The sequence below is a fragment of the Delphinapterus leucas genome, chromosome X, assembly GCF_059928025.1.
Source record: "Delphinapterus leucas isolate spDelLeu-1000000601 "Yukka" chromosome X, BTC_Dleu_Yukka2, whole genome shotgun sequence".
In the NCBI taxonomy this organism is placed as follows: Eukaryota; Metazoa; Chordata; class Mammalia; order Artiodactyla; family Monodontidae; genus Delphinapterus; species Delphinapterus leucas.
Window position 1 is genome coordinate 20,494,415 of NC_143150.1, and position 14,997 is coordinate 20,509,411.

Sequence of the window (14,997 nt, forward strand, 5' to 3'; positions counted from 1 at the left end):
GCCAGTCACAGAAGGACAAATATTGCATGATTCCACTTGTATGAGGTATCTAAAATAGTCAAACTCATAGAATCAGAGCGTATAATGGTAGTTACCAGTAGCTGAGTGGCAGGGGAAATGGAAAATTGCTAATCGACAAGCACAAAGTTTGAACTATGCAAGATGAATAAATGCTAGAGATCTGTTGTACAACATCATGCCTATAGTTAACAATACTGTATTGTACACTTACAAATTTGTTAAGAAGGTAGAGCTCATGTTAAGTGTTATTACCACAATAAAATTAAGTTTTTAAAACAGAAGCGCAGAGACATGCAAAGCCATAGCATGTTTGAGGAATTTGAGAAGTTTGGTATGAATGAAGTAAAGGATACTTGGGGGAAGTGGCAAGAGATGAAGATGCAGTAATTTGGTCCAGATTTTCTGTGTATTTATCTGCCCTCCTTTCTGGTTGCGATTTTTTTGAGGAACAAAACTGTTTCTTATCAAGTCCTGAAATCCTAGGGCCTAGGATACTGCCAAGTACACAGAATTGTTTGAATGAATTGGATGAATAAGGAGAGAGGCTGTCAATACTGTTTGATTGATTCATTCATTCCAATATGTATTGAATACTTCAATTAGACTCCAGACTGAAGCAAAATTAAGATCCTACTTATTCTTTTATACAACAACAGCAGTAAGACTTGTTTCAAACACAGATTAGTTCTTTTTTGCAGGCTTTTCCTTTATAGTCATTGTTTTCTCGAGGAGTAGATTCTAGCTTTCTCCTCAGTAGTCAGTTTGATTTCAGCCCAGGTACCTCTCTAAAGGAGTTAATCACTTGTCAACACCCTATACTGATACTCCTGAGGTGGAATTGTTATAAAGGAAGTGTGGATCTATAAAGATGCATTAGCATATTACAGGAATCTCTGTTTTCTCCCGTGTGTTTAATTTCACAGCCAACAACGGATTGTTTATCATACATTCTTGAAAAACTAGTTCAAATGAGGCTCAAACATTAGGAATACAGAAAGCATAACTCCAGAACATTAATGATACAGTATAGCAAAATTAATGGTGTAGGGGAAAGGAGAGAGGGTAATATTTTTGGACGTGTAAATGGAGGTTTACTGTATTTATGTAGTTCTATATTTAGGGGATGCTAAATCACAATCTCATCATTGGTTAATTAGAAAGTAATTAAAATTGTAGCACAGTGATTGGATAAATAGTTAATGAAGGCTAAATGAATGAATAAAAGAAATCTGGTGAAATTACTGTGTACATTTGGGGAAAAGCAAAGATACACGTTATTCATACAGCATATCAGTCTTAAAGGATAACCAATATCCTTCTAGTATTAGTTGATAAAATTAATTCTCCAAAGACCAAAAGAGTTTTAGCTCTCATTCTCCCTTAAAAGCATCCTACATGGAAATGCAGATTTATCTGACTGCTACTTCAACTTTCACTCACTTACAGCATGTGAAATTTTGCTGCACTTTGTTTACAACTTATTTACTGGCGTCTTAAGAATCTATTAAAGTAAATTAGTGTGTGTAGTAACCGTTCCTACTGAAAGAGCTGGCTCAGCCTAGGCCCCTGACCAGATCCAACTGACTAGCTAGTTGTCAAAACCAGTGGAGTGGTTTCTACAGGGAGAACTGTGCTTGCTTTTGATAATTACCTCAGCTTTATGAAATCAATCAGCCTGAAGGGAAGACCTCATTACAGATCTGACAAGATAGACTCCAATTTCAATACCAGAACAACTCTCTGCCCTCAGGCTCTGAAATCTGCAATTATTTATTTTATTTAGACAGAGACACCCATAATATGGTACCTCTGGGCACGTTCTCAGGCAAGTATTAAACAGATAACCTAACGGTCAGTATGTTAGCAACCTGCCCCTTTCCTGTCACTCAAGTAGAAAATTGGTCAACAGGAATTGCAGCATGGCCTAGAGCCAGCTCAAAGTGGGCACTGATGAATCACCATCTTTCTAATCCTCCACCCCCAAAGATGTGGAGAGAAGGGTAGTTGCTATAACCGTTCCCAGGGCTAAAGTAGAGGAAAATAAGACTTTCTCTGAAGACTGCCAGACTTTATCCTAAGGAAAATGACAGATCGCCTGTCTACCATCTGTCACTTTGAACTGTTCTATCAAATCAACATTTTTTGAACTTTGTTTTCATTGAGGAATGTGATTTCTCTGTGTTTCCCAAGCCTTAAGTTGAACAGGGGAAAAGAGTCCTGAAGCATTCTTGTTGAAGTTAGAAATACGTATTTTGCTTTCCTGCTCACGGAACTCAAATACCTTAACAGATTTAGTTCAGACTTCTCTCAAATAATTCACCTTTACCAGGCCTGGGAGATATCAGCCTCCTAGGAAAAACACAGGGAACATTCTGAGCATAGGAAAATATGGATTTAGAGAGAAATGGACCTTCTGTACTCCAGCTCAAGTGTCACTGTTAGCAGTGTTCTAATAATACAGCAACCAGCTGAAAGTGAGCACTGATTAAAGCTTTGGGAGGAGGCATTTAAGTTGTAAGGGGAAAATATGGTTCTTTCATGTTGGAAAGTTCAAGGTGGTGACAAATATGGTCTCCTTTGCTAAAAATAGTACAAGCAAAGAGCAGTCACTGACTACTCCCAGCATTATTTACTAATGTTTTACCTTGATGGCTGTGTATTATCTGAAAAACAGGACTATAAAATGAATGCAAAGCTAACATCTTCTAAGCCATAAATAGGATATAGTGTGGGGGCCTAAGGAGCCACACTATTCAAATTTTCTTAATCCATTTTTGGACAAATACATATAAATCCCCAACTGAGTTAGAAGAAGGGAGCTAACACTTATTTAGTGTCTGATATATGATAGACCTTAGACATACATTCTCTCATTTAATTTTCTTCACTTCCCTATAAGGGGTGTCATTATCATCCCCATTCTGCAGTACAGAAACAATCTCAGAGAAACCAAGTGACTTGTTTTATACGCCTTGTAAGTGGCACACCTAGTAAGTGGCAGATATGGGTTTGAATCCAGGTCTGACTCTAGAGCAACTTATAAGATTTTCTGTGATGATGGAAATACTTTATACTGTGCTGTCCAATACAGTAGCCACTAGCCATATGTGGCTACCGAGCACTTGAAATGTAGCTAGTGCAACTGAGGGACTGAACTTTTTATTTTATTTTAATTCATTTAAACTTAGATTTAAATGGCTTCATCTGTCTAATGGCTACTGTGTTGGATGGTACATCTCTAGGGATTGCCTTTTCTTGACTGTAGTTTGTAAAGCAGGAATCTGTAACCTGGTGTCTGTAGACGTATTAGGAGAAGATCCATATATGGGATTTCTTTTATAGTGTTTTCTTATAGAAAGGTCTTAGTCAGTAGAAGGACTGCTTCGCTTCTTGGAAAGGGATAGTGAAGTTATGCAGAGTCATAGTCAGGGGTACAGTGAATGTATGATAGTCTACCACCACTCACCAAAGAGTCTTTGGGGATCCTAGGATAGAGGGGATACCAGGAATGCTGAAGGAACCCCCCAAACCATATTTCCTTCTCCCTTCATAACAGCCCCAGCAGCAGGTTGGTTGGCATCTGGGATGGGAAACACAACTATTATACCCAAAGTTGTAGCTGAGTTCAGTTCTATACACATGCCTGGAGTGCTTATAATATTGTACAAGGCACCATGCCAGGCATCTTGGAGGAGGAGAGATTTTTTAAATGACTGGGACATAAAGCCTGTCCTCAGGGAGTTTACAACTTAGTGGTGATGGGCTAAGTCAGGAGGGAAGGGAGAATAAGACAAATACTCAAAGAACTATAACACAAGGCATGCTCTGAAAGGCATAGGAAAAGTACAGATTAAGATCTGAGGAAGGCCAGAATGGTGTTTATTAGTAATAGTGCTTATTAGCTGTGTGACCCTGGGAAATTTAAATTCTATAAATTTACCTTTCTTTGTTATAAATGGGGCAAATAACTAGAAAATAAAATAGTGGGATAATGAATATAAGGCAGGACACATTCTGAACAGTCAATGAATGGTAGTTCCCCTGGTGGCCCTGCTCCACTGCTGTGTATGTATTGGGTTGGGTGGAGGTGGATAAGGGAAGGCATCATGAAGGAAATAACATCTGAGATAAACCCTAAAGGAAAGATAGTCTTTTGAAGGCTGGAAATCAAGAATTAAGTGGAGGAACAGCGTGAGCCAAAGCTGTGGAAGTAGGAAAGTACTGGAATGATTCAATGAATGCTAGGTAGTCCTATTTTGCTAGAGTGTCAGCTTTTTTTTACCTAAAGTACGATTCCCCACACCAGCAGGGTCAGCATCACCTGGGAACTTATTAGAAAAGCAGAACACAACCCAGACTTATTGACTCAAAATCTGCATTTTAACAAGATTCCCGGGGAACATGTGTGCACATTAAAGTTCAGGAAGTATTGAAGTAGAGCACAAGCTGGAGCATAGTAGGAGACAAGGCTCAGAATGGTGGGACCTTATTAGGAAGGGCTTGAATGCCTGACCAAGTAGTTTGGGAAGTCATTAAAAGTTGCTGTAGGATCACTGTCAATGAAAATCCACCTGTGACCTGTATCACACCTTGAAAAAGGTGACTTAAGCATCATTTTGGCTCTGAAAATTCTTATGCTCACCACCATTCAAGCAAGCTCCTTAGTAAAAGAAGACTTTGGCCCTTTTCTTTCTGACCACTTCCCCGTTCCCTTCACTCACCCATTAATCTTTTACAGTTACCCTTGCTTCAGCTAAATCAGTTATACAGAATATTGAACCCTCAAAATTGACAAAGTAGGTTTCATTTGTTTGACATCAGCTAAGACCTGGAACTGAGAAATGTTCATTTGTTTTGGCTACTAACCCCTGTGGCTGGAGAGTGATACTGCAGTCCAACTCTTTTTAGAAATTGTAAATATTCTCTCAGAAGTAGCAGGTGGAATTGCTGGGTAGTGAGAACTAAAAATGTGGAGTCAGGGGTTTTCAGGCCAGGACTGAGGAAGGAGGAGGGACTCTCAAGGATGGATAAATCCTACAAAAGCACCTGCCAGCACATCAAGGGCTTGGCTATTATTCTAACCCCTTACTTCAAGAGTTTTGAATTAAAAACTAATTTGGAGACCTTCTTTACCATGGAGTCCCATATCTGATTTTAAACTAAAGTCAATTGGAAAATAGGACTCGGGTTACAGAAATTTGTTTTATACACAAATTAGCTATAAAGTTCCTTTTGCCAAAAACTGACATTCTATTTTTTCAACATGAATGTCTGTCTGGAGATTGCTGCCTTGAATTGAATTTACCAGATTTCTCAGGACCTGACCATTTTCTTTTAAAGAGAACTAATCCAGAGTAGAATTGTGTTTCTTTGTGCTAAGGTTGAACCACCTTAAGTCTGTGGGCTGCAGCTGCAAATAAGAAGTGACAGGGACCCACAGGGTCATGTTTTGGTGCTGTAACCTGGGGCAATCATTAAACGTGTTAGATTGCATCATGAAGGTTAGTCCTAATTTGACCTGATAGTAGAAAGCTCTGTAAAGTGAATTGTGGCAGTAACTATTACAGCAGCTGGGCACAAAGAGATCATTGACCTTTCACAAGAATCATGAAAATTCTTCAGTGTTTTCCTCAAAGCCCAGGAATCATTTGTATCTGTATGGCAGGCATCATTGCATGTGAACTCCTTGACCTGCAGATTGGAGGATTCATTGGGAACCACACTTCATTCTGAGATGTTTAATCCCCTGGTTCCATTGGTTAATAAATGTCATTCTCCAACGACCCCATCCTCACCCTTCCCCAATATGCATACTTTCTACAGTGGCCTCATGTGGTTTATAAAGTCAGAGAATCTGTATTTTGACATGACATGAAATAACAGCTGGTCAGCTGTCTAAACCAGTCAACCTGGTTTTAGACGAGGTTACATTACCACATGGACTTTAATTGTGAACATAAGATACAGAAATAGAATTCTATAGCACTAATGTTTATTATCTGTTTTACTTTAACAATTCGTGCTTCCTTTTAGACAAACTGTGTATCTTGTGGGGTTAGGCGATGAGGGGACAAGATGGGAGGAGAAATGAATGAGCAAGGATCAAAGTTTTATTAAATTTATCCTCGGGAATAAAAGGGCAAATAATATGAGGAAATATATAAGACTTTAGAACATTTCTTTATTCTGTTAATTCTTGATGACTCCCTCATTTGTTTTTCTTGCAGTGATTATCAGTAGAGTCCTTAAAAAGTTAGACATCCCATGTGCTCATTTTAGGGACAATAAGCAAGTTAACAATTGAACAAAATGTATCCTACTTTGAGTATCCTACTCAAAATAGAGTAAGTGGTAGTTTTAAAAAAGGTAAGGAAAGCAAGCTGAATCCCTAGGAGCATAGCAAGGAATGGTCCCCAGGCTAAGAATTAACCCCTGGATTTAGGCCTGTCCTGAATTCTATAGATGAGATTTCTAGTTTGCATAGAAGAGTCAACTAAATAGCCTCAGAAGTTTCTTCCTAGGGAATTTCCTGGTGGTCCAGTGGTTAGGACTCCACGCTTTCACTGCTATGGGCTGCATGGCACAGAAAAAAAAAGTTTCTTCCCAATCTAATATTTTCCTAATATCTTCCTTATCTAATAGTTCCATCATGTCTAGTAGAAAAATGGTAGAAATAGCTTCCATAAGAGATTTAAAGGTAAATTCTGTAGTTTGGGTGAGAATTAAAATATCATAATTGCTAATATTTTATATTCAAGTCATAATTGAAATTTCTGCAATAAGAATTCTTGAAATTAAAGTGGTGGTGGTTTTCCTTTTAGAATTTAGGTAGTTTTAATGGGGCTATTTTACTTAAAATAGCACTCCCAATGTGGACCACATATACATGACACAGAAAAGATCCTATAAGTACCTACTGATTTTACTGGTTGATTTAGTGCTGTCTTAAAGGAGGAATGAAACTATACAATAAAAGTAGCTGGGAAGCACTAGTGTCATAGAATTTTGCTATGTCTATAGCTCTTGTTTTCAAGCTACAAATCTTTGGAGACTGTATTGGGTCTTGGATAATATAAAATGTGGATTGGTATTCAATGGATCAGCTTACTGAGTGGGATGTCTCTCTCTCCTTGATATGAGGTCTTTTTCTATAAGAAACAATGCCTGAGATGGTGTGTTGAATTATCAAGATTTTCATATATTTGGATCATTTATGAGGTGGATACACAGAAGGTACTTGAAATCTCGGTTTTATTCAGTTCCAAACAAAAATCTGTACATTAGTACAGGGAGCAAAATACCTAAAGCCCTAAAGTTACCATCTGGGACTAAATAAAAGGGAAGAACAATTATAGCCAAATGTCTATAACTGAATACATTTAATTCATCAGATTTTGTTCCTGGACTCCTTCAACTTTTAGAAAACAGTACAAACAGCAATAAAAAGGTTCAATGATGAAAGTAGGGTATATCCTTGGATAAAGGTAAATTCAGACCAATCTCACATTGTACATCAAAAATTCTAGAAATTAGAAATGGAAATTTGCAGTTAATATTTATTGAGCATCTGCTATATGCCAGATGTGATGCAGAATGTTCTACATATGTGATCTCACTTAATCCTTTTAACAGTCCCATGAGTTAGGTACTGTTATCAGCCTCCTTTTACAGGTCATAGCTCTGAAGCTCTGTAATATCCTCAGTTACCAACTTAATAAGGCAGGAAAATGGACTAATATATTATTCTGTAAAATTATCAAATGCAAAAGAAAAAAATTTCTGATTAGCCATTATTAATCAGAACCTCCTAATCCCTGAGCATTCCTTTTGATCAAGATTTTACCATCCTGCAGTATAGTACTCAAATGTTGGAAATGCATTTGAAATCTAATTATTTTAAGTAATGTTGATATAATCAGCATCAGAACTTTTGTCATTAATTCTTTATTCTAACTACATGAGTTAATAGAATGCGTCACCTACTTCCTCCCTATTGAGAATTAATTCATTCAGCACTCACTATGTGCCAGGCATGGTGCTAGGCACCAGGAATACAGTTGTGGGAGAGAGAGAGAGAGAGGTCCTCCTTAGAAGAGCTGCTTACAAACTTCAAACTTATAGGGGAAAAGTTTGTTTTAATTCACTTAGAATATATATTTTTCTGCTTATCTTTACAACAGCTCTGTGCAGTGTTATCATCCCCCTTTTACACATTATGAAACTAAGACTAAGGGCGATTACATGAATTGCCAGAAGCTACCCAGATAGTAAAGGACAGATCCAGGATTAGAACCCTGATCTGTAAGGCTTCGAAGCACATATTGTTTCCACTATACTATTCCATCTTCCGTGGAACTTGTTTTGGTCAGTCTGATATTGCCGAAAGAAATACCAAGAAAAGTTTTGGAATAGTACACTAATCACATTTGACTCTGTGACTACTCAGGTGCAAGAAACATCTTCATTTGCAAGTTATATAAAAATCTAGTCTTCTTTGAAAATAGTCTTGGTCATGATCTGAATGTTTTCTAATACATAGTGATCAGTGTTTGTTTCTTTAGTTCTAGTCATGGTAGGGATTTAATAGGACATGGATATGATACGGTGAATGGTTGACTTAAGATACAGAAGCAAGTTTTCATTCTTTCACTTACTCACTCAGATGATGTAAAGGAAAAATGTTTGACAGGTCCCAGAAGACATTTAATGGAGGTGTTTCAAGTGGAATCTGATTGCAGAAGAAATGGTATTTGTTACATGGGCTGAAAACAGCATAGGGATATTTTTTATTAAAAACAAGAATGTAGGGCTTCCCTGGTGGTGCAGTGGTTGAGAGTCCGCCTGCCGATGCAGGGGACACGGGTTCGTGCCCCGGTCCAGGAAGATCCCACATGCCGCGGAGCGGCTAGGCCCGTGAGCCATGGCCGCTGAGCCTGCGCGTCTGGAGCCTGTGCTCCAGAACGGGAGAGGCCACAACAGTGAGAGGCCCGCATACCACAAAAAAAAAAAACAAAAAAAACCCCAAGAATGTAAAGCCATTTTGTTAGAACCTTAGCATTCATTTTACTGAAACTTGATTGACCTTTAGCTGACTGGATTCCAAATTTTCATTGACATTTTACAAACATTACCTTAAGAATTGTACAGCTGCGGGCCATAGAAAAATTGAGGGTTAAAGAGTGAGCCATAGCAAGTCAACTTGATTCCTCTTTTGATAGGATTAGAGGACCAGTAGTAGATAAAAGGCTTAGGAGAGATCACCTAACTTTGGACTTTAACAAAGCTTTTCATTCCACATTTCATGAAGTTTTTTTTTTAAACATCTTTATTGGAGTATAATTGCTTTACAATGGTGTGTTAGTTTCTGCTCTATAACAAAGTGAATCAGCTATACATATACATATATCCCCATATCTCTTCCCTCTTGCGTCTCCCTCCCACCCTCCCTATCCCACCCTTCTAGGTGGTCACAAAGCACCCAGCTGATCTCCCTGTGTTATGTGGCTGCTTCCCACTAGCTATCTATTTTACATTTGGCAGTATATATTAGTCCATGCCACTCTCTCATTTCGTCCCAGCTTACCCTTTCCCCTCCCCATGTCCTCAAGTCCATTCTCTACATCTGCGTCTTTATTCCTGTCCTGCCCCTAGGTTCTTCAGAACTTTTTTTTTTCAAGATTCCATATATATGTGTTAGCATACGGTATTTGTTTTTCTTTCTGACTTACTTCACTCTGTATGACAGTCTCTAGGTCCATCCATCTCACTACAAATAACTCAATTTAGTTTCTTTTTATGGCTGAGTAATATTTCATTGTATATATGTGCCACATCTTCTTTATCCATTCATCGGTCGATGGACGCTTAGGTTGCTTCCATGTCCTGGCTATTGTAAATAGAGCTGCAATGAACATTGTGGTACATGACTCTTTTTGAATCATGGTTTTCTCAGGGTATATGCCCAGTAGTGGGATTGCTGGGTCATATGGTATTCATGAAGTTTTAATTGAAACACTTGAAATTCCAGATGCTGCTGCCAGGGGAGTAAGAAACTATCTCTGCTTATCCTTGGATGAAACCTATAGGACTTGGATAACAGAAAATGTCTTTTGCCATTTTATATGGTGCAGCAGCTACTAGTAAAGTGACCATGCTCTGGGATCATTTGAAGAAGATGGGATTAACCCTACTCAAACTTGGGTTGTACTTCCCCATCACTCCAATTACTAAGTAACCCCCTTGCATGTTTTATATCTTTTTTTTTCCTTTTCTGGTTTGCTATGGAGTTATGGTTTTCTTTTTTGGAAGCCAACCTCTATATTATCAGTGGAAGTGACTTTGACACCAGGGTAGTCTAATGATTACATATGCATCAATTCAACAACCCTTGCAATGAAAGAATGGGAAAAATGTCAGGAGATAATCTAAAAAAGCTTTTCAAAGGAAGAGTGGGTCCATCCATAGCCACATTTAAAGAGGGCCCTATCTCTTTAAGGGAGGAGGAGGTAGAAGATAATTGATAGCTTGTGGTCAAAAATGTTAATTTCCGAGAAACAGGAGGGATCTTACAAATGACAGAGTCATGGTCTTATAAGAGCCTATATTTTAATTTTGTATTTATCAACAAGATCTGTAAAAAAGTGCAGAGGGCAACTGGCTTTAAGGAATTCACCTGTTACTCCTGGGCTCTTAAGATTTAGAGAGTTTTCCTCTAGTGGCTCATATAATAAAATCTGGAGACATCCCAGTCCTTAATGGAGTCTGGATTTTGGCTTTCTTTTTCTTCTTTAGGGTTGAACCAGCTGCCCTTTGACCCTGCCAACAACAACGAGCCCCTGCAGTTTGGCAGTACCAGTGGCCCTCTGGTCACAGAAAGCCTCATTGAGAATGGAGGGGAGTCAAGCAAGAAAAGAAAGAGAACAAATGCTCCTTCAGGTAAGCTAGACAATAATCCATTCTCTTAGGCCAGTGCCACTGAGTCAACATTGTCCCAGAAACTAGTATGTAGTGGACACTGTGCTATGATTTGTACGAGCTACAGAAATGAGAAAGAGTCCCCTGCCCTCAAGGAACTCATGGTAGAATAGAGGGCAGAAAAAGCACATACTTGAATAACTCTAATAATAAGATAGAGTATCATCAGTGCTGTGGTAAATGTGTAAAAGGGAAAAAAAACTATGGGAGCCCAAACAGGGAAAGAGTTTAATTCAGCTTTAGGCATCATGGAACACTTCACAGCAGAAGTGGCATTTGTAGCTGGCCCTTGAATGGGTAGACTTAAGACAAGAAGAGATGAGTAAAGAACATTTGGTTTAGGTATAAGGAATTACATGAGTGAATGATGTCACTATACATCTTTCTTTGTATATACAAGTGGTGGCTACCCTCACTTGTACTCCTAATGTGGATAACTGCATACATTTGCATGTCCCCACCCCACCCCTGTTTCCCCCAGTACACACTATGCCCACATGTGTTCTATGCCCTCATAGCTCTCTTAGAACAGCTGATGAACAGATTGTCCTAAATCCTGTATAACAGCCAACTGAATTTCTAGCCTCCCCTGCAATTCCCCCATCCTTCGTGCTCCGTTGGCCCATTCTCATGTTAAATTTCTCCAGAGTGAGTGGGGAAACAATGGGAGACCAGATCTTAACTGATCACTTAATATTTTAAAATTTCATCTCTTTGTTACTTGGCTATTCATTTGAAAATAGTATCCGTAGTCTATAGAGACTGATCTGAGATTTTAAGATGGGCCTAATAGACATGTTCATGGGGTTTTTGGTTTTGTTTTGTTCTGTTTTTTACTATTACTTTTACATTCAGCTTATAAAATGGAGCATGTTTACAAACATACAACATCATACCTGACTCTTAGATCATAGGTCTTTCTGCTTATGAATCAAGATATTTATTAAATACAAGTTTGGAAAACAAAAATACAGTAAGGCATTAGCTATCTGGAGCCCTCAAGAAAAGTATGATTTTTAGAGAGCTGTATTTTCTGGAGCATTGGAAAGGCATAGTATACAGCCAAGGAACTGGACTGAGTTGTAGTTGTAGTCCCACCTCTCTCTCTGTGGCCTAGGGTGTGTTCCTTAACCTCTCTGACTTTCACTTCAACTGTAAAGTTAGAAATGGTACTAAAACTTCCTAGGATTATTAGTAGAGTTAAATGAAATTATGTAGGTAAAGGGCTTAGCTTGATATCTGCACACACTTCATCACTTAAAAAATCAGTTAATAAATGTTGCTATTTTATTGTTATTATTATTATATGATAATATTATGAACTTCATTGTTTTAAGCATCAATGCACTTCACATTTTTAGGTTAACCATTATGAATACAAATTGTGTGTGTGTGTGTATGTGTGTTTGTAAACTTATCTGTCTTTTTAAGGCATATATTCAACATAATCTAAACTTTGCTTGATCATTTAAAGGGAAAATTTTAGTCATTAGTCATTGTACTGCTCTATAATATTCTATTATAGTTTTCTGGGTTTACTAAGGAATATAGGCCTTTTAACTCTAAATTGTCCTAGACTATGGTGGCTTTTTAGTTATTACAGCCACATTTTATCCACGTCCTGTCTCCTTTCTGCAGTCTGCAGTCATTTCTAGTTTCTCTCAGTGTCCCTTCATTTAACAACCCTTTTTCTCCTTCTTCTTAGTTACAAACTTTAAAAAACAAACAAGCAAGATCTCCAAGTTGGTGTGTCAACTTAGTATGTTAAGTAAGAGTTAAATCAGCTGTGAGAGAACCTGCTCTGGAGAGATATACAGGATTTAGGCATCAACTTTAAGACATCTATTTTGGCTGCTCTGAGGCCTTTTTTGATCACTTATTAGTTTTTCCACTGTGTTCATGGTAAGTGATGTGCTGGTTTAGAGTAATACCTCCTGAACATTGGTTAACTCATGAGGGTGGAGAAAGGGGGTATGTATAAATCTGAATTGTGAACCAACTATAAAGAATTGCAATTTTATTTCTAATGAGCATATTCAGTGAGAGCAAAGTAACTGTTGCAGATATAGGATTTTAGCAGTAGATTATGTTCATCTATAATTAGCAGAATCAATTTGCATTCAAATAATGAATATGCCTAAGTTCTTAAAAAACAGCATGTTCTTAAAGATAGGTGAACTAGGCCCCTGGCAGGCTAAATTAGCTCCCTTTTAATCTTTTCAACACTATTTGCTTAGTGAACCGTTTCTTTGTAAGTAGTACAAAGGTAACTCCAGCCCAGGTTAAATTACCACAAATTCCAAATTAGTGTAGTCCAGATTAATGAGATTTTACTACACAGGGAGTCTCATAATTGTTCAGCTGACAATCTTATGGTATTATAAATGGGCAGATTGTTTTATAAAGGTATTTTTTTCCTATGCAGTTCTAGACAAAAGGAAGAGGGAAGATATTTTGTGAGTAGGAACTTCCTTCTTCCTTTATCACATTCCCTGCCTCTTGGTAAGGAGGAAAGCTAGGGTTAGAAGTCCTTACAGGAGCTACCAGCCATTTCAGTTGTAAGTTGAGATACTCATCCAGCCATTACATCATTCAACCCTGTGACCCCTTTGAATCTAAACCATCTCTCTCCCTCTTCTGTCACTACAAATGATGGAAGGGTCTGTGCCTGCAGCTCCAGTTGCTTTACATTCTATTCTTCTTCCTTTCTCACCCCTCCTTTCTCACCTTTTTCTACAAACTGCCTCTCTCCTTTTATACAAGAATTGATCTCTTAAAGGTCACCAGCGACCTCCAAATTGTCACAGTTAGTGGCCTTATGACAGGTCTCAACTACCTTGACCTGTTTGCTTTATTTCATGCTGTTAACAACCTCCCCTTGCTTGAATTCTTTCTACTTCTTCTTTCTTTGGCAATACACTTTGCAGATTCCTCTTCCTTTTCTGACTCCTTCAAGCATTCTATCTCCTTTTCTTCCTACCTCCACTTTAAGTGAGGGTATTATTATCCACATTTATAGGTGAAAAAATAAAGGATAAATAAACTTACCCAAGGGTGAACATTTAGCAAGTGGTTTAACTAGGCATCCAACTCCAAAGCCTTTCTCTAACTACTCTCCCAGAATTACTATGTCTGTAGATGTTAGGAATCTGGACCCATTATTAAAATGCATATTAAGCATTGCTGGCACACTAGGGAAAGCTGTGTTTGTGTGAGAATAAGGCAAGCAGAGCTTGGATTTGATCATCTCTAGGATCCCTTCAAACTCTGAGATCCCATGGTTCCTTCTTTGCAGCTTTCTTTTCTGCTTCTCTCAACAAGTCTTCTATTTCAGCCAAGGTTGTCTGCTACCTCTCTCCAAATAGGCACTGGGCCTGCCTACTTCAGGACCTTGCTCATGCCATTTCCTTTGCCTAGCATGCTTGTCCTCTTCTTTCATGTGTCAAAATCCTATCTAATTGACAGCACCTAGTACAAGTCCTACCTTCTCCAGGAAGCCTTCTGGATCATCCCAGTTAGAACTGTTCACTTGTACCTCTGAAACCCCTTGGTTGTTATATTCATATGAATCACTTGACACTGATTATAGACCACCTTGAACTATTGGCTATCTGTTCATAGTAATATGTCTTAACCTTTCAACTTAGTCATCAGCCCCTGATTGGAAGGGCCCCTGATTCATGTCTTTTGGCAGAGATACGGTGTCTTGCATACAATAGATGTTCAAGAAATATGTGTTGATTGATCACATATCTGGCTGAAGAATTGCTTTCCCTTTGCCTTAATATTCTCTATTATTCTCTTGTCACTCCCAGGGTGGAGCTGTGCACAAACTGGGCACTCGGTATCTAATGTTGATCAACTGACTGCCTCACTTGTCCCTAAAGGTCAGACTCCAGACATTTGTGAGATTATATCCCTAGAGCAACCACACATCGAATCTGGGTGCTTGTGAAACCTGGCCCTAATGGAATCTCTTCTTCTTAACTAGATGAAATTTCA

The 14,997-nt window shown here is 38.4% G+C and overlaps 1 protein-coding gene across 6 annotated transcripts in view; it reads left to right on the top strand.

Moving 5' to 3' along the window:
- Positions 1-14,997, top strand: part of ENOX2 (ecto-NOX disulfide-thiol exchanger 2) — a 284,287-nt gene that overhangs the window by 105,370 nt on the left and 163,920 nt on the right. For 5 of the 6 annotated variants that reach the window (XM_022563943.2, XM_022563936.2, XM_022563940.2 and 2 more), the window contains one exon: positions 10,813-10,956. The exons of the other annotated variant lie outside the window; for it this stretch is intronic. The gene's annotated coding sequence lies outside the window, so the exon portion shown is untranslated. The remainder of the gene's footprint in view (positions 1-10,812; positions 10,957-14,997) is intronic. 6 annotated transcript variants of the gene reach the window in all.